The sequence below is a fragment of the Pleurodeles waltl genome, chromosome 2_2, assembly GCF_031143425.1.
Source record: "Pleurodeles waltl isolate 20211129_DDA chromosome 2_2, aPleWal1.hap1.20221129, whole genome shotgun sequence".
NCBI classification, from domain to species: domain Eukaryota; kingdom Metazoa; phylum Chordata; class Amphibia; order Caudata; family Salamandridae; genus Pleurodeles; species Pleurodeles waltl.
The window spans coordinates 360,496,036-360,523,757 of record NC_090439.1 but is presented as its reverse complement, the minus strand read 5'-3'; positions in this window follow the sequence as shown (position 1 = coordinate 360,523,757).

Genomic DNA, 27,722 nt, shown 5'->3' with positions numbered 1-27,722 from the left:
ATAATGGTTGCCACCCCAGATTACCTGGTGGCTTTGGCATGCATAAGGTGGCTATGAGTTTGATAACTATTTGCCTTATATATAATTTCAGCACTTAATGTTATAGTAACCATGAAATATTTTGAAACCACTGACATAATGGTGAAAACTCTTGAATTAAATTTTGTTGCCTCACCTGGCATAATAATGGCATTTCCTGAGAGATTATGCTGACATATTGTGCCCCTCTGCCTTTTTTCAACTGTGGTCACCACTTTCATAATTGTAACCCTGACATAATGTGGCACCCATTAGCATATTGTTATCACCTGTGTCATAATTGTGAACACCACTTAGAACAATGATGGCAGTGCCAGAAATACTGGGACCACAGCTAGCCAAATGCTACTGCTGGCATATTATTATCCCTTAAATATATGTTATAGTAGTGTATGAGGCCCCCTCAACGTAATAGTTGGAAGATATAGCATAATTGTGCCCCAGGCATTTTTTGTTGCTCCCATTGAAAAGATGGTGGCTCTTGCAAATTGTTTTTTCCTCTTGGAAAGATGTCACAAATACCTCTATGCTTTACAGGGGATTCTGATTGGCAGCACTCACAACTTCTAACTACATTTTGCTTATGGTGAACATTCCTGGTATGTGATGCTTAAGCATGTGATGAAAGACATCCATGTGCTAGTAGCACTTGTGGGAGTTCTGATGAAAATAGCGAACTGACATTTCAAAATTAAATTAAAACTAAGCATGACATTGAAAAAAATATTCAGACAAAATGGGTGTTTATTTGATGGTATTGAGTTTACTTACAAACATGAAATTCACTCAGAAAATGGCAAGATAATGTTTAATAAATATTTGGGGACAAACATTTCCATTTTGTATTTGAACCCGATATGCCCATGATAATTCCCCCCAAAATTGATACCCATTCTGCTATGGGTACTGCTGACACTGGGATTGAGCACGATGTGCCAGGGGCACAGGCACATGGGGGCAGGGGACATGGGAGGGAATCTGTGGGCCAGAGGGCGGGGCACCCAAGGCAGTCATCTGACCAGGAAGTCATCTCCCAAGTCGTGGGAGCATACCATCAATCACAGGACAGGATGGGCCAGATCATCAATATTTTGGGGGAAAACCAAAGGCTGCAGAGGGAATACCACCAGGAGGACATGCAACAGTGGCAGGCCCAGAATGCATCCATGGCCTCCATTGAGGGGTGCTCAAACACATTATCTCCACCCACCAGCAGGCCCATTCAACTAGGCACATCACACCTGAGCTCTCTAATCTGCAGCAGCTGTTGGAATGGAAGCTCTCCCAGGGGAACCATAGCCCACAGGCATCTGCCCCTCTGTAGCTGAAGAATCCCCCCACAAACATGGATTTCCATCCAAATATCTGGCTGCAGCAGATGCCAAGACAAAATCCACTGCCAGGAAGTGACCCTCTCCTGATGTTTTCTCCCTTGTTTGCCTCTGAGACAGCCTGCTGATTGTTCAATGACATTTCTCAATTTTCCCATGGCCCTTGGACAATTGACCTGTGCTACGTACAGCTGTGCCACCTACTCTGATGAGTTCAACCATCATGACCCCACTCATCCCCTGAGTGACAATTAATGCACAATAAACACTGTATATCACAACAAATACATATGTGTCATTATTTGTACATATACACACGTTTGGTCAGTAATAAGTGATGTTAGTATGGTGCCCTAAACCAACATGCAGTATAATGTACAGGAGGGGGAGGCATCCTCTGAATGAGTGTAGGAGGCTGGCCTGGTTTGTAGTGGGTACCTAAGGTACTTACACCTTATACCAGGTCCAGTTATCTCTTATTAGTGAAATGTAGGCAGTGTCTAGCAGCTTAGGCTGTCTAGTGGTAGCAGTAGCAGAACAGCCAAGGCTGAACTAGGAGACATGCAAAGCTCTTGCAATACCACTATAGTCACACAGTACCAAAATAAAGGTACTTTATTTTAGTGACACAAGGCCAAAAATTATCTTAAAGGCAATACTCCTTCTGGAGGTAATTATTATACACAATATATACACTTGTAACAAAAAACAGGTAAGTAAACAATCACAGAATAGTGCAACAGTGAAAAACACAATAGATTGCAATGGGGGCTAGGGGCAACACAAGCCATATACTAAAATAGGGGAATGCGAACACCCCCTAGGCAAGTGTAATGTGTAGAGGGGTTCTGGGAGTGTAGGAAAACACCAAAGTTAAGTAAAGTATCCCACCCCAGAGCCCGTGAAAACAGGAGTAAAGTACAGCAATTTTCCTCAGAACACACTACAAGTTGTGGTGAAGGATTATGCAAGAACCAAGTAAGACTGCAAGCAACCAACGATGGATTCCTGGACCTAAAGACCTGTGGAGAGAGGAGCCAAGTCCAGAAGTAGATGAAGAGTCCAGAATGAACAGGAGCCCCTGCCCACCTGGAAGAAGGTGCAAAAATGAATTCTCCAGTTGGAAGGAAAGTACAGAAATAGACCAAAGAAGATAGCTGCGGGTTCCTGCTTGGTGCAGGAGATGTTCCACGTCAAGTTATACGATGTAGGCTGTTTGCGTCGCTGGGTTCAGCCAACAAGCCTTGGTTCATGCAAGAACACATTTTGCATCAAAGAGTAGCTGCTCGGACGGAGGAGAAAGAGGGGGCTCTCAGCACTTCAGAGAGCCTTCAGAAGACCAGGCAGCACCGATGGGAGTCCCAGAGCATGGGGACAAAGGAGTTGCAAAGTGCAGTCATCGCAGCACTACACAGCGGGATTCCACGCCGCCGGAGAACAACTCAGGGAGCTGAGCGTTGCAGGACAGAGTGCTGGGGATCTGGGCTTCGCTGTGCATGAAGAACTTTTGGAAGAAGTGCATAGAAGCCCAATGAGCTGCAGAGGACGAGATGCACAGGGGTACTGTTTGGCACGGGGAGGCAAACCCTTACCTTCACCAAATTTGGTCTACTGGGCGTTTGGACAGTCTGGATCACTTTGGTCCACCACCTGTGTTCCAGGGATCACGCTCATCGGCAGGAGAGGAGTCTCAGAGTACCGGTCGTCATTGCAGAGAGGTTCCTGATGAGACAGGAAAGTGACACTGTCACTCTACAGGAGATTCCTTCAGTTCTTCTGGTGCAGGGTGAAGACAGCCAGTCCTCAGAGCGTGCACAACCTGGAAACTGTTGCAGTTGCTGGCTGGAGCTGAAGTTGCAGTTCACAGTAGCCTTCCGGCATACTTTGTTGTTTTTATAGCAGTTCCTGGGGCAGTCTGCGGTTGATCTGATGGTCAGAAGCTGAAGCGGAGGATGCATGGGCGTCCTGGTGGAGGCTTGCAAACCAAATCTAAGGCAATACCCTGAGGAGAGTCCCTAAATACCCCTGAGAGGGGGATTGGCCACCTACCCAGGTATGCAGAGGGGTCTCTGATGTCACTTGCTGGCACTGGCCACTCAGATGCTCCCAGAGGGTCCCCACACCTTGGAATCCAAGATGGCTAACACCAGGGACACTCGGAAGGAGGTATGGGTACAACCCCTGGGTTGGTGATGGACGGGGGAGTGGTCACTCCCCTTTCCTTTGTCCAGTTTCGCCCCATAGCAGGGACTGGGGGTCCCTGAACCGGTTAGACTGGATTATGCAAGGATGGCATCGTTTTTGGCCTTTCAAAGCATTTCCAGAGGCTCTGGGAGGATACCCCTCTTATGCCCGTAACACCTATTTCCAATGGAAGAGGGTGTAACACCCCTCTCCTAAAGAAAATGCATTGTTCTGCCTTTGTGGGATTGAGCTGCTCAATCCCCTTGAGGGCATAAACCAGACTGTGAAGTGGCAGTAGCTGGGGCTTCAGTGGAAACCTCAGAGAGCTGGTTTGGCAGTACTGGGGGTCTATGGTGGAGCACCCAGGGTGCATAGAATTGACCCCCCAGTACCAGATTTCGATTCAGGGTTCAATTCCACAATCTTAGACACCTCACATGGCCATATCTGGAGTTACCATTGTGAAGCTATATATATATGTATTGACATATATGTAGTGCACGCTTATAATGGTATCCCCACACTCATTAAGTCCAGGGAATTGGCCCTGGACAATGTGGGAACATGTTTGCTAGTGCAAGGGTGGCCTCACACACAGTAACGTTGCACCTAGCCTTCAGTAACTGAAGGTTAGACATATAGGTAACTTAAGTTAGCTGGTGCTGTGAAAATGGCTGTGAAATTGTGTGTGCACTATTTCACTCATGCTGTAATGGCAGTCCTTTGATGGAGTGGTATTTCTTCCTGTTTCTATACACCTGTTCATTGGCACTGGGAGGGACCAAAGCAATATGGGTGCCATCTATGGTCCCATGGTCGCCGAAGGCGCTCCAAAGGCAAGCCCGTCTGCGACCGTCCGCGCCCTGGAGCATCCTGAGCATCCTGAGCCCAGAGATGCTGTCCTTTTTTCCCCAACGAGGTTAGTCTACTCTTCTTCGCAAATACTGGCATGTAGAACCACTGATCCCTGTTTCTCCCATTCTAGCCACTCACACCTCCCTTTCCTCCTTTCCTCCCCACGCTGTGGGTGGACCACCCTGCCCTCTACGTCCTCTGAAGTTCCTTCTCCCCACCCAGCAAGAATGATGCTGCTTAACTGCCGATCCCTCCCTGCTCACTCCCTATACATCTATAATCTCCTTGAAGACCTCCTGCCGGATGTACTATTTCTTACTGAAACCTGGCTCTATGATGATTCTACAGTACACATCTGTAATTCTTTGCCTTCCTTCTATTCTATGATCCATCTAGATAGGCCCGTTACCAGAGGTGGTGGAATAGCTATCATTCATAAAATTACTATTAAATGCACCACCTTACCCCTAGATATTCCTGACTGTGAGAGCTTAATGTTCTCACTATGTTTGTCACCACTTTCACTTTCTCAGGAATTCTGCTCTATCGACCTCCCGGACCTGCTTTACGCTTCTTAGATTTTCTCCCGGAGGTTGCAGCCAGTCATATATGCAATCTCTCTAATTTAACTTTTTTAGGAGATTTTAATATTCATCTCGACAACTCGGACTGCCCTTCGGCTAAATTATTGGCAACCTTTCTCGCAGCACTCCAACTAACTCAGCATGTACCTGGCCCACCCACCAGAAGGGTCATACGCTAGATCTTATATTCAGCAACATTGCCAACTTGCTGACGGCCCCCCCTCTGCCTTTACTATGGACCGATCATTCCCTTCTCTCTTTTACTTTCCCGTACGACGCCATCCAAGGGCACCTCCCCAGTATTACTACATCTGGACGTATCTGGTCAAAACTGGACCCGGAAGAATGGCGTAAGGCCCTTTTGGCCCCTGATAAAACCTATCACCCTTCTGTCCCAGAAACTGCAGATTCTTTTGATAAATGGATCTCATCCTCTCTGGACGTTGTTCTACCCATCAGAACCAGAGTAGTTCCTTCATCCCATAAATCTAAACCCTGGTTCTCCCCTTACCTGCTTGAACTTAAAAAGAACTGTAAAAAACTTGAGAGACTGTGGCGTAAAAACTACAGTCTCTCCAACAGAGAGATTTACAAGCAATCGATGAGAACATATCACCATATTATTAAAATTGCCCAGTCCACTTTTTATGGGGAGAAAATAGAATGTTCTTCATGTCCTCAGAAAGAAATTTTAAATTTTTTTAAAGATCTGACTTCCCCTCTCATATCTACCCCCATGACAGAGGCCTCCGTCTCCCATAGTGATCGACTGGCATCTTTTTTTCAGGACAAAGTCATCAGTATATACTCTGGGTTCCCCGCCTATATAAATTCTCTCCCTATTTGTAAAGATACATACTCCCTTCCTGTAGGAGTCTCTCTAACGACTTTCCCCCCGCTCACCGATGAGGTGACCATTAACTTCTTGTCCAAAATTAAATCCGGCTCTCCTCTAGACCCCGCCCCTCCCTCTGCTCTCTTGCAGGTAGCAGGCACCATTGTTCCTCCTCTCACTAAAATTCTTAACAACTCCCTATCCTCAGGCTCCCTTCCCCAGTCATTTAAACACGCTGTTGTTAAGCCCCTTCTAAAGAGACCAAACTTGACCCCACTCTACTGGAAAATTTCAGACCTATTGCCCTCCTTCCTATCACCGCAAAAATCCTTGAGAAACATGTCAACACTGAACTAACCAGCTATCTTGAAAGCAATGAACTCCTTCATCCCATCCAAATGGGCTTTAGAGCTTTGCACAGCACTGAGTCAGCTCTACTTACCGTGACCGAGTCGGTCCGCCAGCTCTTAGACCTAGGGTCTCACGTAGCCATCATCCTGCTTGACCTAAGTGCAGCTTTCTACACTGTCGACCACGATCTTCTCTGTTGGAGACTATCAGATATAGGAGTAGGAGGTTCCGCGATCTCTTGGCTTTCCTCCTTCCTTAAAGATAGATCTTTCCAAGTTTTAGACCGCACCTTCTTTTCTGGCCTTTTCCATTTGACATGTGGAGTCCCTCAGGGCTCGTCCCTTAGCCCTACTCTTTTTAACGTTTACTTGTCACCTTTAGCTAGAGTAATCGCCCCTCATAATCTGTCACTGGTCACCTATGCAGATGACACTCAGCTAATGGTGTCCCTCTCCAGCTCTGGAGACTCGCCGGTGGCTAATCTTTCCCGCTGTATGAGTGACATCGCCAAATGGATGACCGAGTCCAAACTCAAATTTAATGATGGAAAATCAGAAGTCCTGGTCTTGGGCAATGGTCCCCCCGCTCTTCCTTTCCCCTCGCTTTCAGACGCCTTTAGTACTCTTCCCCTCCCCAAACCTCAAGTTAAAACTCTAGGTGTGATGCTTGACCCCCGGCTTACTATGGACTCCCAAGCCAGTAAAGTCTCCTGTAACCTGTTTTGGTCTCATGCGCATGTTCAGAAAGATTCTCACCCTTCTCCCTCCTACAGCCAGAAGAATTCTCATCCAAGCCTTAATCCTTTCCCGGCTGGACTATGGAAATTCCCTGTTCCTCAGCTCCCCTCTTTATGTTATAAAGAAGCTGCAAAGAGTGCAAAATGCAGCTGCCAGGCTTCTTACTCACTCCTCAAAATATTCATCTGCCAAATTGGCTATCTCCACGCTCCACTGGCTCCCCATCAAAGAACGGATCCATTTTAAATCTCTCTGCATTGTCCATAGGGCCCTACATGGTAAAGGTCCCATCTCTGTGAGGAAACGTATTTTCCTGCATACTCCTTCTAGGAACTTACGTTCCTCCTCTCTTAGGTATGCACACATTTCTCGGTCTAAGAGAGCCTAGGGCAACAACTCCTTCTCCAGTAAGGCTTCCCACCTTTGGAATACCCTTCCTATGGAGCTCCGTTATGAACCCTCTGAGCGCCTCTTCAGGAAAAAGCTTAAGACTTTTTTATTCTGTAATTAGTATCGACTCTTCCTCCTACTCGTGCCTTGTTGCTTTTAGCGCTGGGATGCCTTCGGGTCGCCATGCGCTCTATAAATTCTAAAAACTAAACTAAACTATCTCATAAGGATTGTGTCCCACCTCATAGAAGTCTGCCTTCATGTTGGTCAAGTCCACACTTTGGGGGAACCTGGTGTAGCTGTCTAGGTGTTTCAAGAAAGCACACAGTACATCCTTCAAAACAAGACTGAAGTTGGGCTGTGTCATCCCTGCTGCTATGCCCACTGTATTCTGAAAGGAGCCTGTGGCAAGAAAGTGTAGCACTGACAGGACTTGGACTGTGGGAAGGATGGCATAAGGATTACATATGGCAGGCAAGAGTTCTGGCTCCAACTGGGAACAAAGATCCATGATGGTGTGACAATGCAGACGATAGGTCTGGATGAAATACCTCTCCTCCAGGGCTGCAAGGTCGACTAGCGGACAGTACACTGGTGCATATTTCAGTCTCCTCCTGAAATGCCATCTAGGATAGAAAGGAGAAAATGTACATTGTGTGAAGAACTTAACACATGTCAGTTGAACATGTCCTCATCACACACACCTAACAATGTAGACATGCCTTGCACTGCTGACACACACTATATTGGGCATGCTGTGCAGCACGGACACCATCCTTGCTGCACATTGCTTGCCCTGATCAATAGTTTGTGACACACATCACTTTTGTAATGTTCCATATCTGGTACACTGAGCTGTCCTGCACTAAGCATGCATGAAGTCATGCTATATACCTATATGGTTACGCTGCCCACGAGGCTCTGAGAATCTGGACATGCACGTCATGTGACAACCGGTCATATGATGTCACTGAGTTGTGCATGTCACACGTATCAGCCTAACCATTATGGCCCAACATAGGCCTGCTCCACTATCTGATCAATAAATCATGTATGGCACACTTATATTGCTGCAGCAAAACATGATATATGCATAAAATGGCAGTCACTTGTCCTGCTGCACAGGACAGTTGGAAGTGACCTAAGCCCACCGGCGTATGTCGTTATGGTGGTAGGCGGTCGCAACCGCTGTGCTACTCTCATTGGTAAACATCACTTCCTAAGGTAAACTGGGACCAATGACAATCACTGCTAGCGGTGATGGTCCTGTTTGTGGCAGCCATGACAGCCATTTTCTGCAGCCTTGCTCACTTGACTCCTGGCACTCTTGCAAGCAAGACTTCCACAATGTGAGATGCTGGGTTCTGTCACCTGGGAGCAATCAAGCCACGTCCTGTGGGTGATTGGGCCCCAGCCTTCACTGAAGAAGAGCTGGAGAAGCAGGTGGAAGGGGTCCTACCCCTATATGGACAGCTGTATGGGGCACCAAAGGAGCAGGTAGGGCCAATGCCATAGTCATGTGTGATAGGGGTGTGTGTGAGGGTGAATGGCATAAGTGTGGCAGTCTGGAAGTACATGCATGCAGGGTGCATGGAGTTAAGGCGTGCAAGCCGTGACAATAGGTATATGTGGGCATTTGGTGAGTCTGCTGTTTATAGTCCACTGCTATTGGTATAGTGCTAGTCTACATGACTTTCTCCTTTGGTCTGTGTCACTCATGCAGGTAAATGCCCATCAGAAAAAAGGGATCTGGCGTGCCATCGCTGAGCAAGTGCAGACCCTGACAGTCCATGCCCTGGGAAGCACCCTTTGTGGCAAGCGGTGGGAGGACCTGAGACGCTGGGCCCAGAAGACTGCAGAGGACCAGCTCGGGATGTACATCCAATGAGGGAGGGGTGCCTGTCGGACCCTGACCCCCTAATGGCCTGCATTTTGGCTGTGACCTACACTGAGATGGATGGGCATTTGAGGGCAGAACAACAGCCGCAAGGGGGTGAGTACTGGGACTATGCACATCATGTACTGTATCTGGTATTGACAGCTTGTGGGGCCGCCAATACAGTTCCACCACAGAAATGACCCACAAGGGACTGTAGGGTGTGTGTAGGTAGCCAAACTGGAATACTGCAATATGTAGAATAAATGTGGCCTGACTGCACAGATCATGCATTCCTAGGAGCTATACTTCGGGGTATTTGGCCCCCAAAACCTATTGGATGGTATTAGAGGTGGTAGGTGCTCTGGGTGATCCCTAATTTGCCACCAGGGTGTCTATATGGCATGCATGACAAAGCCCTAGTAATTTCTATGCTGCAATGCTGAGTAACTGCCTACATCATGTCAATATGTAAATCTGGGGCCACATCTGATAGCCTATGACTATTACAGCTTGACTTGGGCAATAGGCAGTGCCGGATAATGAGTGGTTTGGGTTTGCTTGACCCATGGTGTGTTGATGTGACTCACAATTTGGATTCAGGCTGCTTTATGTGGTAGTTGCATGTGTAAAAATGTTGTCTATGTGTGCCTAATGAATGCTAAACGTAGCCCTCTGAGTTGTGTGTTGTCTGGACTCTGTGACAGGTTTTGCCATATGTGGAATGGTGTGTGAGGCTTGAGTTGTCATGGTGCATAGTCAAACTGGTGTACCTGCATGTGTGGTGGCATTAGAAGTGGTCCATGATGTTACATGCGTGTTCCAGTGGTGCTTCTGTAGTGATACTCCAATCAGTGGATGTGTATGGATGTGTTACATGACTGATTGTTGGTGTCCTTAGCAGTGTGCAGAGTAGTGGTATATGTGTTGGATGTCAGCTGCACTGGCTCTGTGATATGGTCTGACTGATCACAGGGCTATACCACAGATTCACATGGTACACATCAGATGTGAATTGTTTGGTTGTCTGACTTGTTTTGGGTAACTCAGAGTTATTCTCAATTATGGCCAGCCATGTAATATGACAGGTATGTGCAGTGTGGTCTATGAATGGAGTTGTCTTTACTGTGATTGACATGTCACAGAGGACATGGACTTTTTAGGTGTTGTTACTGTAGAGGCCTGATGTGTTGTGTTCATTCAGCTGCACTTCCAATGGGTGAAAGGGGTATGGGAAGCTAAGATGTGTGTCCAGGCATACCTTTTGATAGTGCATCCAGGCCATGCTGTGCCAGCTAAAAGGGCTTTGGGTGGCATCATGGAGTTGACTCTAGTAGTGCTGTCCTACTTAGGCATTGATGTAAGTGTGAGGGATGGCATACAGGTGTGGATAGAAGTGACATGTATATAAATGATACAAATGAAGTGTAATGGCAATTGCCATTGCCTAGCTATGATATGTATCGTCACAAATGAACATGTTTTGCCGTGTGTATAGAAGGTAAATGTTGATCCTTTTCCCCCTATCTGTCTCTCTCTCCCTCCCTCCCTCTTGCGCTTTGTGTGCATCAGCATCATCTGGTGAAGGATAAGGAGCACATGCGAGTGGGGAAGCAGCAGCCCACGGGACCTAGAAAGCTGGCACCAGCGAGAGCGAGGGACCCAGTGTGATGGAAGGCAAGGGGAGTGCCACGGGAGAGACTGAATCTACCACCTCCTCTTCAGGGTCCTCCTCCAGTGGACACTCGCTTGTGGTGGTGGACCCCATCTGGGACAACCCCAGCACCATCTTTGTCTGCCACTCTCTCTTACTACCACCACCTTCCCATTTGCTCCACACCCAGTTGCCCATGCCACTCATCCAGGAGGGTAGGCGTCTCCTTCACTGCAGGCACCTCTGCCCCTGCCAAAGTCAGCCCTGCTGCACTCAATGAGGAGGCTATTGACTTCCTCAGGTCCATTTCTGAGGGTCAGTCGACCATCGTGAACGCCATCCAGGGACTGGCAGCTCAAGTCCAACAGAGCAGTGCATTCCTAGAGGGCATTCTCAGTGCCATGGTTGGCCTACAGAGATCCTTTCAGGTTCTGGCCTCCACTCTCATGGCAGCCGGTGTCCCCACGTCTTCCGTCCCCCCTCCAACTGCCTCTACCCAATCCCAAACCCCTCTCCCCATACCCACCCAAAGCACACGCACACACAAGCATGCATCCACCTCAATAGACAAGGGTAGCTCAGACAAACACAAGCACCACAAGGCCCACCACTGGTATGTACACAAGCAACAGCCACCTGCAGACACAACAACATCCACTCCCTGCACTGACTCACCCACCACTCCCTCCTTCAAAGACACTATACCAGACACATCTGCAGCCAACATGACATAATTCACAGATCCAGCCACCAGTCCTATTTTACCCACCGTCAGCACAATATCAGGCCCTCATATATCCACCCCAGTCGCCACATCTGCACCCACCACAACCACTGATACCCCCACCTGCAGCACATGTACCATCCCTGCAGACACCACCCCAACAGACAGTCACGCATCCACCACAGCATCTCCCTGCACCTACTCCCAAGACACCTAAATGCCCTCACTCACCCACCCAACAGACACTCTGCACCCACAAGCATTCCACACACGCACCTGCACCCAAGACATCCACCAAGACACATCTCACAATCACTTCCTCTCCCTCCACTCCCAAACCCTTTTGCCATGACTGCCTCTGTGTGTCTAAGAAACATTTCCTCACATAGTTTACCCTTTTCCCTACCTCTCCCCCACCCTGTGAAACCCCCAAGCGCTCTGTGTCCCTCCCCAAGTCCAGCCCTTCCACCTCCAAGTCCTCCCCTGCCCCCCTGGTAGTGCCCATGCCCCACCCCATGCAAATAAATCTGCCCCTCCCTTGCCCATGGCCAAGGACCCCCTCCCAAGCCCAGGCCCGAGCCCAAGGACCTCCCTCCCGAACACAGATCTAGGCCCAAAGACCCCACTCCCAAACTCCCATCAATGAGGTGCCTGCCGGCACCCTTGATATCCCTACCCTGTGGAGATCATTTTGCAGTCAGGAGTCAAGTAGGGGCACAGTGAAGTGCCACTAGTTAGTTTGGAACTTGGAACTTTGGACTGGCCAATGGCAACATTATTGTACATAGTTCAAAATGTATTTAACTATTTATCGTTCTGAATACATCTGGACAAACCTGGTGTTGGGTTTGATGGTAACAAACTTGTCCTGTTTTTTTTTTCTACATGGAGGTTTGGTGTTTGGGGGCTTTGGTTTGTGTGTGTGTGTCATATGTGTGTGACGGCTGTGCTAGCTGTTGTGTCTGGCTTGCATGTTGTGGGTGTGGCTCTGCCATTTGTCACGCTGTCATTGCTGTGCATTGTGTGTAGGATATGTTTGTGTTTGTTACATGCATGTATGTATGTAAATTATGTATTGTTTGTGTAGAGATGTGTAATGGTGTTGTGTGCCCTTGTGTGGTTGTTGTGTGTGTGGACATGTGTGTGGTGGCTATTTCATGTGTGTTGTGTGTGCTATGTGCGTAGTGTGACATATGCTTCGTTGTATGGCAGTGTGATTGTGTTGATAGGTCGTGTGGTGTTGCTACATGCTGTTGTAAGTACATGTTGTCATGTGGAGGTGTGCAGTGGGATTGCTTGGCCTAGCGTTTGTGTAGTTGCGTTTGTGGTGTCGTTGTGTCACTCATTGTTGTTGTGAATGATTGTTTTGGACAGTGCCGGTGCTGTGGGTGTGCGGGTTGGTGTGTATATGGAATGTGTGTGTTGGCTGTGGTGTGTGTAGTACAGGTGTACGTGTATGTATTTAGGTGTGTGTGTGTTCATATGGGTGTGTGACCATCACAAGCCTTCCCAGCTGTGTATGTTGTGTGTGTGTGGCTACTGAAGTATTTTCCTCTAGTGTCCGGTAGGTGTGTCTACTTGTACTGGTTGTTGTTTTGATTGCTGTTGGTAGTTCTGAGTCGTTATTGAGCAGGAATAGTGCAAAGAATTCCAGTTCTGGTTCCATGGTGGCTCCGGGCAGGTATGTGTTCCTGAAGGTCAGTGTTTCTTTTTATAGTGTTGGTTTCCACCGGGATTTTTGTGGTGGTGCGACCGCAGCAGAAACCTTGGCAGTGTGCAGCCTCCTAAAGTGTCTGGCAGAAATATGGTTTCTGCCGGTCTGAATGTGCCTACCACCATCTGCGGCAGCCTGACTGCACTGGCGGTACTGGGAGTAGCTGGGCTGTGATCTGTTGGGAACACTGCCATGGTCATAATCCGGCGATCTTCACATGCAAATAAATGTTCATAAATTTTAATGCCAGTCTGAAACATTACACAACGCCTTTCATGTCCACTGATAAAACTCAAATGAGAGTACCAAATCCAGGCAAATCCGCTATTTTGGAGTGGTCATTCCTATTTCCCTATATTTTTCAGTTTGAAGTTCAACATAGCTTACTTCTTTGTCTGCACTAAGTAGAACATCTGGTGAATTCCACATAAAATGCAATTGTAAAGATCTTAATAATTTTACAGGCATTTTTAGGTCGAGCATTTGAGACCTCTTGTATATACATTAGTATATACTTCTATACTTCTTTGTGGGGTCTCTGCTTTTTCACTGGTTTGTTTCAGTGTCCTTAAAAAATCCTTGCTTGCTAGTGGTCAATCCTTGCTCTTTGTCCCACCTTTTCCACAGTTGTACACTCCTCTGGAGCATGGCCCTAGTACTTCTATCCTTCCACTTGTGCCTATGTAGCATTTGCTCATGGATTACTTTTTTCTTAGGCTAATAGTACTTGACCAGAGCGCTGGATGTTTCAGTGGCTCCAGGCTGTTTCTGTTTACAGGGCTGTAGTCTATTACTTATTTTCATCTGCAGTCATGTGTGACTTTGTTTATTCCATTTCTTACTCTCGCTCGTGCATTTTCTGCTCTTGCATTGCAAATGCTTATTCCTTTTGTCTGTCTCTGCGAGCTTGCGGTAGCACTTTAAGCCGGCCACTTATGTCAACTGTTTTACTTTTTATTTTCAGTTTGCGTGGCAAGAAAATGCTAATGACTCTACTTCGAGCGAACACCAGACCCATTGCAGTTCAAATGCTTCTTTTTTGGCTTTCCAAACACGTTCAGCCGAAGGCCGTAAATCAGGTCCTTATCTTATTTGTATTTTTTCTATGCTCTCTTTCTTCCCCCTCTTTGCGAGGCACTCTCAATCAAATGTGATCATGGCAGCTGTTCCTCTTCCAGAACAGCAATTGACCTGTCTCGCCCCAACGCTTATCAGCTTTTGACTCAGTGCTAAGAGATTTACAAGGGCAGAGCAGCCTCAACCAAGCAGCTGGTGTCGGAAGCGAGGGCATAGTTGAGAAAATAAACACACTCCATTTTTACTAGTGCTTTGGTCCGTGTTTTTGCCTTCAGAACTTTAGCGTGATTCTGCCTACATTTAGATAGAAAGCTTTATTCATAGTTTGTTTTGAGTTCTTTTTTACATGTGTCAAGTCTGCAGAACAAATAAACTTATTTGGCACTTACAGGCACTAGGAAACAGAGAGACACTAGATTCTCGGAGCCCACCTCACAGCGCCCGAGTCCTTGACTGCAGTTTCTTACCGCTCCTTTTCTGACACCGAGCACAGCTGCTGTTCTGTGGAAGCAAACAGTGCAATCACGGCCAGCAGATCTCGACAAGGAAAAGCTGTGCATTCCCACACTCAGAACACTATCCTTTATATGAAAACCACGTGCTGTCTCACTACCACAGCCATCAGCTGCTACTACGGGGAACTCTGGGACTTACAGTCTTTTCTTCCAGAGCACTTGGAAAATATAAACGCAACGGGATTTGTGACTCATTTGTTCAGTCTATATTCCACCCTGGATGTCAGGGGCAGACTGTGAACAGGGAAGCATTCCATAGCAGGTATAGTCAGTTGTTAGTATTTTTCATTTTACTGAGGCCAAAGCTTTGATAAATTGCTAGATTGCCAATCAGGGAATGTTTGCTCCCGATGCTGATATATGAGTAATTATAGTCTTCATGTTTGTTAAAAAAAAATTTTGTCCCTCCTTAATTATATTGTATCTCAAGTTGATTTGTTTTTATAACAGAACAATTTGCCTCCAACACATGTAAATAAATGCATGTCATTAAAAGCAACGGTGTTTCAAGGATAAATTGGTAATTTGACGAGCACCTTTCTGTTTTGTTTTCAGTCAATAAAATGTCATCCTGCCCCTACTAAATGGGAGCAAACACAGAATTTAAGAGTGGTGGTGGGGGGTGTAGTCCGCGCTGAAAGGCACCATTAGCCGGTTTGCAGTACATGGAGTCACTTTCCAGGGAGACACTGTTTCTCAACAACTGGATATGAATTATACAGAACTGCTTGGGGACAGAAACACCATCAATTCCTTTTGGGAATACTAATGACAAATAGGAGCTTTAAAAGGTCATTTAACAAGTATCTCAGTGCAAAAATCATGTATTACAAAGGCAGTTCCACTAGGCCTTTCATGCTCAGCCCCTGTCTGCAACAGGTCAATTGCTAATTCTCCCGTGTGCTTTAAAAGGAAGGCAGCAGGTTTTGAAGGTTTTTTCAGCATTGACTTGCGGGTTTACTGACAGTGGTACTCTTGAGACTAAATCAGTCACTTTACTTATTAATTAGGTAAGCAAGTTTTAATGCCAAAGCAAATATAACATTTACTAAAACTAAATAATACTGATGTTCAGTTTGTGATGTAAAAATAATTATTTTGTGCAGGGCTGATAGTTTGGGATATAGCTAGTTACTTCTGCCCACTGTTTAGGAACATTGGAATAGTTCCTTCTGGGAAACATAGTAGCTTGGTGCAGAATCTGTCAGTACTTTAGCTGCAGCTGTAAACAGACAAGCTCCCTTCGTGTTTGTTTTAGTATGGTTTGCTGACAGCTGACTAAAAGGGCGATGCAGGTAACCATACTGCTCACCGTGGACCAATGTATCAGCTTGATAAATGGGAACCCCTTTCCTGAGTAAAGGATACATGTGTAAGAATTACCATTACCGGCAGGCCTGTAGTTTTTTTGTTTTTAGAGAAATCTTAGTATAATAAATATGTTTCATTGTTCCATGGGAAGCTGCATATTACATTTGGCTTCCTTTCCCTTTTAATAGTTGGCAGAAAAACATTACTCAGTTAAGTACAAGTGGTGATTCCATTGTTAGAGCTGTGGTTCGAATATTGACGGATTTCCCAGGGAGAGTCTCTGATTCCCGCATGTCATGGCTTCTGCTTCCCATCACAGTCATGTCTCCCACAGTGGCAGCTGCCTCCCCACCCCCACTCATTGATGGTGCCCCTCTCTTCACCCACCGCCCCAGCGACACTCTCCATCCTGCAGGACCCCCACACTGCTCCTTGAAGAATAACCCCCTCTTCCCTCCTCCACATGCAGGAGCCTCCTCTCCTCTCCCTCCTCTCCCGGAAGCAGCCCTCCCCCTCTGTACTCCCTGCATGAAATTACTTTTACGCAAATATGTATCTCCTTTCTCATTTAAAACTCTCTCACACTAAAAATGTATTGATTACCCTCAACAACATACACACACCATTTCTTACTTTTTCTCTCAATCATTATTGAAAACAAGTAGGAAAAAGTTGCCCACAACCACACTAACTTTATAAGTTAATACAATTTAATTAACAAAACCAAACAGTTTCTCTCTCTCACACTCTCTCACGCTCTCACACACTGTTTCGACCTCTCTCAAAAATCTTAAATCAAAACTTCAAACACACTTTCATTCCTATGAATTTTCGAACTTAACATCATTAAAACACACAGTATACTCCTCTTCTTACAGTTGCACGCACACAAACACTACTACTTTATATGTCTGTTGCATACCCTACCCTTTTTTCACTCTTTCACACACACACGTTCTACTGCTCCATTGTACAATCATTCACCAATTCATACACAAACTATCACTATCTGTCTTCCTATCTATTCTCTGCAGGTCTCACCCCATCTATCCACATACTATCATTACACAAATGAACCACACACAATTCCACAACTAACAATTCCAAAACAAAACGCATAATTCCACCACACAAAACAAACATCCACTGCACTCCAAACCAAAAACATAAATAAAAGACATTGTAATTTACAACACCAGTAGCTCTAACTCTCACAAATGTGCGAGACCTATTGGCATAGCTTGTTTGAGTTGTACATGTTTCAACTCATGTAAGGATGTGGCGACAGGTGCACTGACTCCTAGACATAAGTCTCCACCGAAAGTTACTACACTGAAACTAGATGCAGATGTATTCCTAGACACTGGTGTAAATCTATGTGCTGGGCTCAAAGTGTTCACATACAGCCAGATTTATCAATATTTGATGCAGCAAGACAGCTTAGCTGCTTCAAATGGAGAGGGCAGAAATACGTCATATTTACTAAGATATGGTACATTCCTGTTCTCTAACTGCACTGAAACCGCCGTGTTCATGCTGGCGGTCAAACTACTGACCGCCAGCGTCCCTGGATCCCCGCTGGCCGTATAATGAACATTCCTGAACATTCCTGTTGGCGGAAACATTGGAGCTGCTGCTAATGCCTCTGTGCGGCTGGTGCAGCTGGACTCGTCACGCAGATCACTGCCTGAAAATCGGCCAGTGACCTGCGCGATGGGGCACTGCACAGGGGCTCCAGGACTGCCCATGCCAACTGCATGGGCAGTGCAGGGGCCCCAAGGAGTTCACCGGTGCACCCACTCCGCCAGCCTTGGCTGGAGGATTTGGGATCATTATCCGAGGGGCAGCACCGCTGCCCTGTCGGATAATGATTCCGACCACCGCCAAACTGCCTGATGGAGGCAGCCTGGCGGTGAGTAAGGGCCAGCGATGGCGGCCCTCATAGTCTTCATTATGTAGCTGTGTGGCACTCCATGCCGGCTGGGGGGCCACACCGCCATGATCATAATGACCACCTATGTGTTGTCTAGCACCAACACAGGCTCCTTTGCGCCATAGTACAAGAATGTTTGCATTGAAGCCATGATAGTTATTGTTCAGAAAGGGGCACCTTCCTGCTTAAAAACAATTAGTAGAGACATTTTTTCCTCTTTGCAAATGTGCTGCAGAATGCAGCACACTTAGAAAGGGGAAACAACGAGGAGAAATAATGATATTTCTCCTCGGTGTGCCTCTGTCATGCAGGTGCACAGTTTTGACACATTCCCAACTTTACTTATCTAAGTCAATCTGGGAATGTGACAAAAAGCATGGGTGGGTGTGTGGGAACACCCACTCTCCACCCAGGTAACACCTTCCCAGTGAACAGTAATGCAAGGCAGCAGCTTGTGCTTACAAGTCTACCAAGTCACACAGGGCCATGACAGTTAGCTTTACATGGCCTGGTATATCTGACTTCATGATTGTGTTGCCATTGCAACACCTTGCGTGAAGCAAGGGCATCACAATCCTATGATAATTCCGACCCTTAGTGTGATATGAAATGGTTTACAAATGAAAATAATGCTCATAACCAAGGATGCTTAAGACAGCGGAAATAGTTAAGCTATAGGTTAAACAGTAACGATCATGTACCAAACACAATAATTCATTTTGCGCATACCGATACTCTTCAAATAAAGTACATTTTAGTGCACGTCTTTAAAATGCATGTTATTCTCCCTGTATGTTTAGGAAGCGGAAGAGCTTTAGCTCCACTAATTGGACACTTTATTTGAGGCATCTAGCACCCAAGGGACATGTGAAGCCCAAAGCAAGAATGCTAGTTTAGGAAATAATTATTTTAGAGCTATCTATAAAAAGCAGCTCATTCAAATTTCATTCAAATATCATGCATGTTCATTGTAACATAATTAAACTGAAAACAAATACACTAACACACCCCTAATGATTATCTGAAAAACAGCTAATTAATTGTATTGTTAAAATGTTCATGGTTTTTAAAAAGCATGTCATTCTAGATGTATGCTCTCAGTATAGCTACTAAAGCTTCACAAATCAAAACATATAGGGATCTAGTAACAAAGGCAAAGGAGTAGAAATCCTACAGTACTCTTTTTTGTACTCTACCATGCTTTTGTGATTTATATTCATGACCTCTAAAATATAAATAAAATGGGACTATTCAAGGAATATTCATATACTCAAAATTAAGTGTTAAAGTGCAACTGCATGGTTCCAAATATCTTTCATGCAAGAGATGTTCTGAGACACCAACAGAAGTGCATAAAGGGAAGCACGTTCTTTTAATCACATAAGTGATATAGGGGGTTATTCTAACTTTGGAGGAGTGTTAATCCGTCCTAAAAGTGACGGTAAAGTGACGGATATACCACCAGCCGTATTACGAGTTCCATAGGATATAATGGACTCGTAATACGGCTGGTGGTAAATCCGTCACTTTTCCGTCACTTTTGGGACGGATTAACACCTCCTCCAAAATTAGAATAACCCCCATAATCATTTAATACATACCATCATTAAGTGGTTCTTTCCTTAGCACCTGCCTTTAGCTTGGTTTGCTAGACATTGGGGCTGATTCACAAAAGAAGTTATGAGTATGGTAAGTAGTACTACATCAGTAATCTTTTATGTACACTTGCATGCCTTTGTAAATCAGCCCCAAACAATTCAGCTTCCTATTAATAAAGGTGCAAAGGGGGAACGGGCCTTTCTGTTAATAAAAAAACATTGATATTGCTTAATTATCACCATTCTAATCCCATTTTGGATGTTCTGTGGCCAATTTTCAAAGTCATAAAGGGTATGTAAAAGAGTAGTACAGGAATAGTAATTTATGAATTTGAAAATGCCTTTACGGATAGGCCATTGGAAAAAATTGCCCCTTGTGTGCTCACACCATTTTTTTCTTTTTCTGACTGGTATTGCTATTTTTCTTTTCTTTGCACACTGAGGTACTGCGGTCTAGTCCTCAGTATATATGTTCTGACCCTAAAAAACATGAAAAATGGGAAAATTTTAATTATCATATTTAACTTTGCACAACGACCATTGTACTTGGTACAAGAAGATCTACCAATGGCATGGAAAGTTAAATGTTACTTGTGGACTGCAGCACACATTTTGCAATCCGCTAGACCGCTGGCAGTATTTTGACCCGACTTACCGCCGTGGATTTCCTGCGGTTGGAACCGCCATGAAATCCATTGCGGTAAGCAGTATCAGTGCCATGGAATTCCTTCCCTGGCACTGATAGGGGTCTCCCCCACCCCCCACCCACACCCTGACTCCCTCCCCTACACCTCCCACCACCCCTGCCATCCCCCAAAGGTGGCAGGACCCCCCTCCCCACCCCGACCCCCAACATAACATCATTCATACACACATGACACGCACTCAGGCACCACCAACACACATACACGCACACACACCGACATACATGCCAACATCCACACACACAGTCAGAGACGCACACCCACATTCAAACATACACGCACACATCCATACAGACATACCTACAGACATACACGCACTCATTCCCAAACACACAACACCCCCGCAAGCATACACGCACTCACACACCCCCTCTACATACACACACGCACAACCCCATGCACGCACACAACACACAACACCCTCCCACCCCCTTCCCCTCACGGACGATCGACTTACCTAGTCCGACGATCCTCCGGGAGGGGACGGGAGCCATGGGGTCAGCTCCGGCGACACCACTCCGTCAACAGAACACCGCCACGGCGAATCACAGGACGTGATTCAGTGGGCGGTGTTCTGTTGCCGTAGGGGTGGAGGTAGAGCAACCTCCACTTCCCCGCCTCCCGCCAGTATAGCTGTTGGCGGCTCACCATCCGTAAAAGGACGGAGAGCTGCCAACGGTCATAATAAGCCGAGTGGCAAACCGCCACTACTGGCGGTCTTCCGCACGGTGGTCCCTCGGCGGTCTTGGAAAAAGACCGCTGAGGTCAAAATTACCCCCATAGACAATTTAAAATTCTTATACAACACTGCAAGGTCTTTTTTAGACACAGAATGACATGCCATCGCTGGATCCTCCCACAAAATAGACATACCCAGATTTCTCATTGTATCCTTAATATATTGTAACCAGAGCAGCTTCCCCGCACCCGGTAAACCGATAATCTCCTCCAATCCACTCCTGAATGATGTTAGCTCGGGAGTAATGCATAATTTTCTCCAGAAGAGGAGCGTTTAGTTCTTGACAGGCACTCGTCCAGCTAGTCATGTACAATTAATATAATTCATAGTATTCAAACAGTATTGATCATTATGTATAATATTTATTATAATTCTTCACAGTCAATAAACATTTTTATTTGTTTAATTTCTTTCATTATTTAATTATTTAATTATTTTATTATTTTATTATTAAGTGCACTCTCCATATACATGCACACCCATGTGTGTATTGACCAATTCATAATATAAACTGACCTGCAATGTTCGTTGAATTTCTTGTTTTAAAGGTTAGTCCTTCTATTATTGTCAACTTCTACTTCTTAGTTATTTGGCCATCCAATTAAATCATTGTTTGTTCTCCAGCTATCTCAAATAATTAAATGACTTGCTTGTAAACTATATTATCTATATTTGTTTATAGCCACAAAATAATAATAGTCAGTCACCATGTAGTTTACATAAAAAGTCTCTATCTTAACCGTTTATATTGAGATAATTCCAAATGGCAACAATATATATTGTATGGAGCCACTAAATGTACCCAAGTTGAGGTATATGGTCCCATTGACCTCTCGTTACAATTATAAATTCTTGCGATGAACTGAACTGTTGGTTGTAACTTAAATCACCTTCTTCAAACACCGTATAGTGTCTAGCCTTCGGTACCAATGTTAATGCTATGAATGATTTTAAAGTCGTTGCCACTAATGCCATCAAAGTAAACGACCATTGAAGCACCCCGACGTTGTAAGATCCGAGTTCTTGGATCGTCCTGTTGAGGTTGTTATTGTACTGGTAACAGAACCTTACCCGCTTACCTACATGCGGCCAATATACTGTGCTGCAACTCACGTCCGATGCGAGTACGCTCGTCAAATGGGCGCAAAGCGCCCCCAAGATTAAATCACCGCATCCGTGTTTAGCGCGTGTACCGGCATCCCAGTATTCTGTGTCCTACTTCAGTTTCTGTGTTTGTATAACCCTGTGTAGTAACTGAAACAGGACTGAAGCGCCGTGTCCTCTTTCTGTCTGTTGATGGGAACGGTCATAATCATAATAGATAATACAACTTTCGCCATCATGAAACTCCTAAATCTAACAAATACATAATCAATCAAAACCACTATTAAACTGCAAAGGTTTTTGGATATTGATGCTTCAACAATCAATTAGTTCATTAATATGATGTTAGTGTATTAATCCTTGTCAAAATCGTGTCATGCTACCCGAATAGTAGTAAATCGTATTAAAAATATGTATATTTTCAAAAAGACAGTAGTAATCTCACTAGTTTAATTCAACAGACCTATTAATCTAATGACTGTCATCTGTGGATTCCCCAGGAAGCACCGCCAGCTTGTTGACCGCCAGGGTTGTAATGACCCCCTTAGTCTTAACATGTTGCTATACTGAGTAGACACTAAGGCCCATATTTATACTTTTTGATGCAAAACTGCGCCGGCACAGTTTTGCGTCAAAAATATTACCGCCGGCTAACGCCATTTTGGTGCACCGTGCGGGCATCAGATTTATACTTTGACGCACGGCGGCGCAAACAACAGGGGGGCGTCATTATTTTTGACGCACACCGCGGCGTCAAGTCGTAAAGGAAAATGACGTTAATGCGGCGGAAATGACTGTGGGTCGATTTACGACACCGCAAACCGGATATGCGCCCTTTTTTTGACGCAATAGTGTCAAAAAACACAGCGAACACAGCCATTTCACCAGAGGAGAGCCGAAATGGATCCCAGATGCCACTACAGACCCCAGGAAGATGACAGCAGACCAGCTACCAGCCAGGAGGACCCACACAAGAACCAGGACACTTTTAAGAAGAAAAGAAAGTGTCGCTTCAGTGCAGAGGAGCAGGAAATTCTAGTTAAAGAGGTGACGGAACACCAGCACCAACTGTTTGTCACATCAAAGTTGCCAATCAGTAGGAGAGAGGCTATATGGCAACAAATTGTCGACAATATTAACAGTGTGGCTGAAGTACGCAGAACAGTCATTGAGTGCAAGAAACGCTGGCATGACTGCAAACGCAGGACCAAGGAAAAGATGGCCAGGAACAGGAAGGCAGCACTGCAGACTGGAGGGGGGAGTCCAGCACACCAGGAGGCCCTGGACCACATGGAGGAGATGGTTACAGCCGTCATCCCTGAGGAGATCGTCACAGGGATTCAAGGACAGGACAGCGCAGACTACCAGGAGACAACGCACATGCAGGGTAAGTTGCATGGGGAATTAAAATGCACAAATGTTAACTGCAAGCGGGGGGGATACCGACCACAAAATGCATGGAAGTCATCATATACATGGAGTGGCATGGTAAAGGGGCACGGCATTGGGGCATGGGCTGCACAGACAGAAGCTGGGGCACACCATTACACTACACCAACAACAGTCCCATTGGGACATGCTGTCATGCCAACGATGGAGCAAAGGGAAAGCCACGCCAGGAGGGAAGGCCACTACGTCAAACTGACATCCTGGCACTCGTCAGCCAACATACCCCCTACATTAACTAGGGCCCTATTAGCAATCCTTTAGCCAAACCGACAACTGCAATGTAACTGCGACAACAGTTGCCACTACCACCTCTGCTCTGTGTGCAGCTCAAGTAGCCAATGGCAGTAACCTCCCCATGGGTCATACACACCTAAATTAGGGGGTGAGGATGACAACTGCAACAATCCCCAGAAACAAGACAAAGGCCCCAGTACTCTCAAATGTCAATGCCCATAGTTGTCACAAACATCAGCCAAAGTAAACAACAATAGGAGCGACACAGCACTAAGGACACACCCATGCTGCATATGTCAGGGTCCATCCTGTGCCTGGGTAACAAGGCAACATCCGAAGTGTCATACTGCTCACACAACAGCATTGAGGAGGGGACACATGAAACTGGTCACTGAAATACACCTGCACAGTCAGAGGACGAAATAGGACACTGATACGACTATCAGGGCAATCCAACGTAACACACATTACCCAACATCAGCAGGACCCATTAACAATGTCAACATCCATATCAGATCATAACATTGCCATGCATAGGATATGCCACATGTCAATTAGATTTAAGTGAATGTGAACAATCAGGGATTGGGGCAGGTCCAGATTGTTAAATTTGCTGCTAGGGCCATCAGAACACCCACAGCCTGTGAAAGGTCTCACCATGAGAATGGATGTACACGGAGGGTCGAGTAGGAAAAGAAGGTGGCAATTCTCTATTTGGCTAAAATCAACACCTAAAGGCGATGAGGCTGACAAGTCTGATAACTCAATACCATACATGTGACACACAGGTGGGCCATAGGCCTGAAACAAGGCCCATCTGAAGGACTGGAGATATTAACACAAAACAAGATCACAAAGTGAATTCATCAAAAGGCAGGCACGTCACATCAAAATTGCCACAACACAGACACACTAATTGTACCCTGTTTCATTGCAGAGGAAGATGGATCTCCTTCCGATATGCCTGTCCCAGATTTCCCTGATGACATGGATGATGAGCCGATAAACATTCCTCAGGAGACTATCCAAACGGTCCTTGAAACCCTCCAGACCCCGCCTTCTGTCACAAGGAGGAGCACAGAACAAGCAGCCATCGCAGAGGAACCACCCACCACCCCAATTGTAAGACCTGCCAGCTCCATAAAGCTGAGGACTCAGACGACACTGGCACCAGCTTTGAGAGAACTGTAGTGGGAGTACAGCGGGAGTTGGCCATAGAGGTGCAGTGGGGATACAAAATATGGCAGCCAGCCTAGAGGGGGTGCGTTCGTGCATGATTTCATCTGCAGATCAGGCAGCAGCTATGCAAGCCCTAACATCTATCTTGCAGGAACTGCAGAAAACCCAGAAGGAAATCAGCACAGCTGTAATACAGTTGACCCAACACCTACAACAGCAATCCTGTCAACGTGTGAACGAATGCAACATTGAACCCCTCAGGGCCGACCTGGCTGCCTACCATCATGATGTGGCTGCTATTCTCAAGAACCAGCAGGCCCTCCTTGCAGCAGTACTGCCCTTAAGACCTTCACAGGGAACAGCGACCGGGATGTCTGACTCCACGTCTTCTAACAATGAGGTGTGTGTTGCCCCTTCACAACCAACAACAACAAGGACAACGCAGGCAACACACGCATCAGAAGAAGAAGACATGGAACAGATCACATTCACAAGGAAGAGTACCCGGAAGCACTAGTCCCTGCCACATGGCCAACTATTACCAAGGTCCTGTGCTTTGTAACTTGCCAGTCTTGCAACAACTGTACTCAAGCCCAGTGATTGTCTCTCTCCTACTCATTGGCTAAGTCTGTCCCTCTGCACTGTCTGAAACAGCAACCCCAGCATGACAAAAGCATTTTGGTAAACCCTTGTGTTGGATCACAATGGAAGATATCACTATAATGGACTCACAATCAAGGACAATGTACAGATAGCACTACAGCACTTTTCAATAAATAGCACTTACACAACAAATTTGTCTCTGGGTAATGTGACATATCAACTGTGCAGTAGATAACTGAAATGTGCCTACTGTCAAATTACGTAGCTTGTCAATACAACTGTCCTGATAATATGTAGTTAGAGAAATCTGCACAGTGCCCATGATTGCATCATACTCTTCCCGTCCTGAGGGACAAATCTGATGAAGTGAGAAACCATACACCACCATGCTGTGTAGGACAAAAGAATGCTTCCTCAGGGGATAACTAAGTCATCAAATAGTGGCCGCAAAATGTTTTCACCATGCAAAAATAACACAATAAACATGCCACACTAATCTAAGTAAATACTAAAAAAACTGCACAAATTAAGGTGTCTGAGTTAACATACAAATAGGTAATCATGCCGAACTGTGTCACAAATGATGTATGAGGGTCATGAAGACAAGAATACAAGATTGCCAATGAGAACTCATCTTATAAGGGTGTGCATGATCATCACACTGCTGTCAGACCTAAAACTGTTTCCCCAATATCAAGTCTGGAAGCACTGTTAGTGACTTTGAAAACACACTTATCAACAGAAACCCATTGGGATCCATATTAACTGTGATTGATGGTTGCAACAAAAGGTAGACACTTTGCAAGGTAGCTCTGGGCTAGCTGCCAATCGTACAGCTCAGTTGGGATTTGTTTGTAGCATAGGACACAGTTGTTATAGTACAAAATTGATGTACACTGAATCCAAACCCATGATCAAGTACCATTCAACACATACTATTAAGGGGTAACCAAATATTTATTAAAAGCTAACCATAGATGAGGAAACTGAAGGAAAAATCTTACCTACCCTAATCTACCCTGACTACTGACTCATTACCCACAACTGTCCCTAACTAACCTAAGCTACACTTACTTATCACATGTACCGAAACGTTCTAAACATCTACACCCCACCCCCTTATGAGACGGGACACATTGAGAACAAAACATACTAACCTAAACACATACTATACTATCCTAAACAAATATATATTTTTTTGTATTTTAAAATTTATTTGTTATTTTTTTTTTTTTTTTTTTTTTTTTTACACACAAGAACCCCAACATAGCCCCCCACCCACCCACACACACATGTAATAAGTCAAAAAAGAAACAAGCAGGACCCCCCACCCCACACCCACTAACACTAACTAAACTAACAGCCTATACTAACCTAACACTAAGCCCCCTAAGCCCACTAACTATAAGAACAAGGAAAGAGGAGGGAGGGGAGGGTATCATGTCCATCAAATCAAGTGTCTAGAGGTTGGCCCTCCGGAGGGTCCTCTTAATATCCTTGAGTGTCCGTTTAATGTGCCGCACGTCCCGGCTCAGGTGGCTCACCTTGCGCAGCACTTTGTCCATCTTATGTTCAAGTCTGTTGAAGGCTGCAGGGTCAACAGATGGAGCAGTGGCAGTCTGGGTACCGGTGGAGGAGGTCTGTGTGGGCTGTCCTGCACCGGTGGCAATGCTGGGGCCAGGAAGTCCTGCAGATGTTGGATCAACAGTGGCAGCTGTGGGTGGGGCCACCTGGCTCTGATTGGTGGTTGTTTCTGTGGTGGCTGTGGTGGGCAAAGTAGGCCCACCCTGTGGGAAGGCTCGCCATGCCCCAGAGGCACGTTCATGGCGATATCGCCGAGCCATCCTCCGGAACCCCGACTCCACCAGCAGGATGTGCTGGTATCGCATGGCCTGGCACTGAAATTCACGGACCTGTTCTGAAGTCATGTTTAGCTGCTGTGAAGAAAAATGCAGATATGCTACATTAGTAACTGCATTGTGTGAAACGGCGCAGCAAGTTA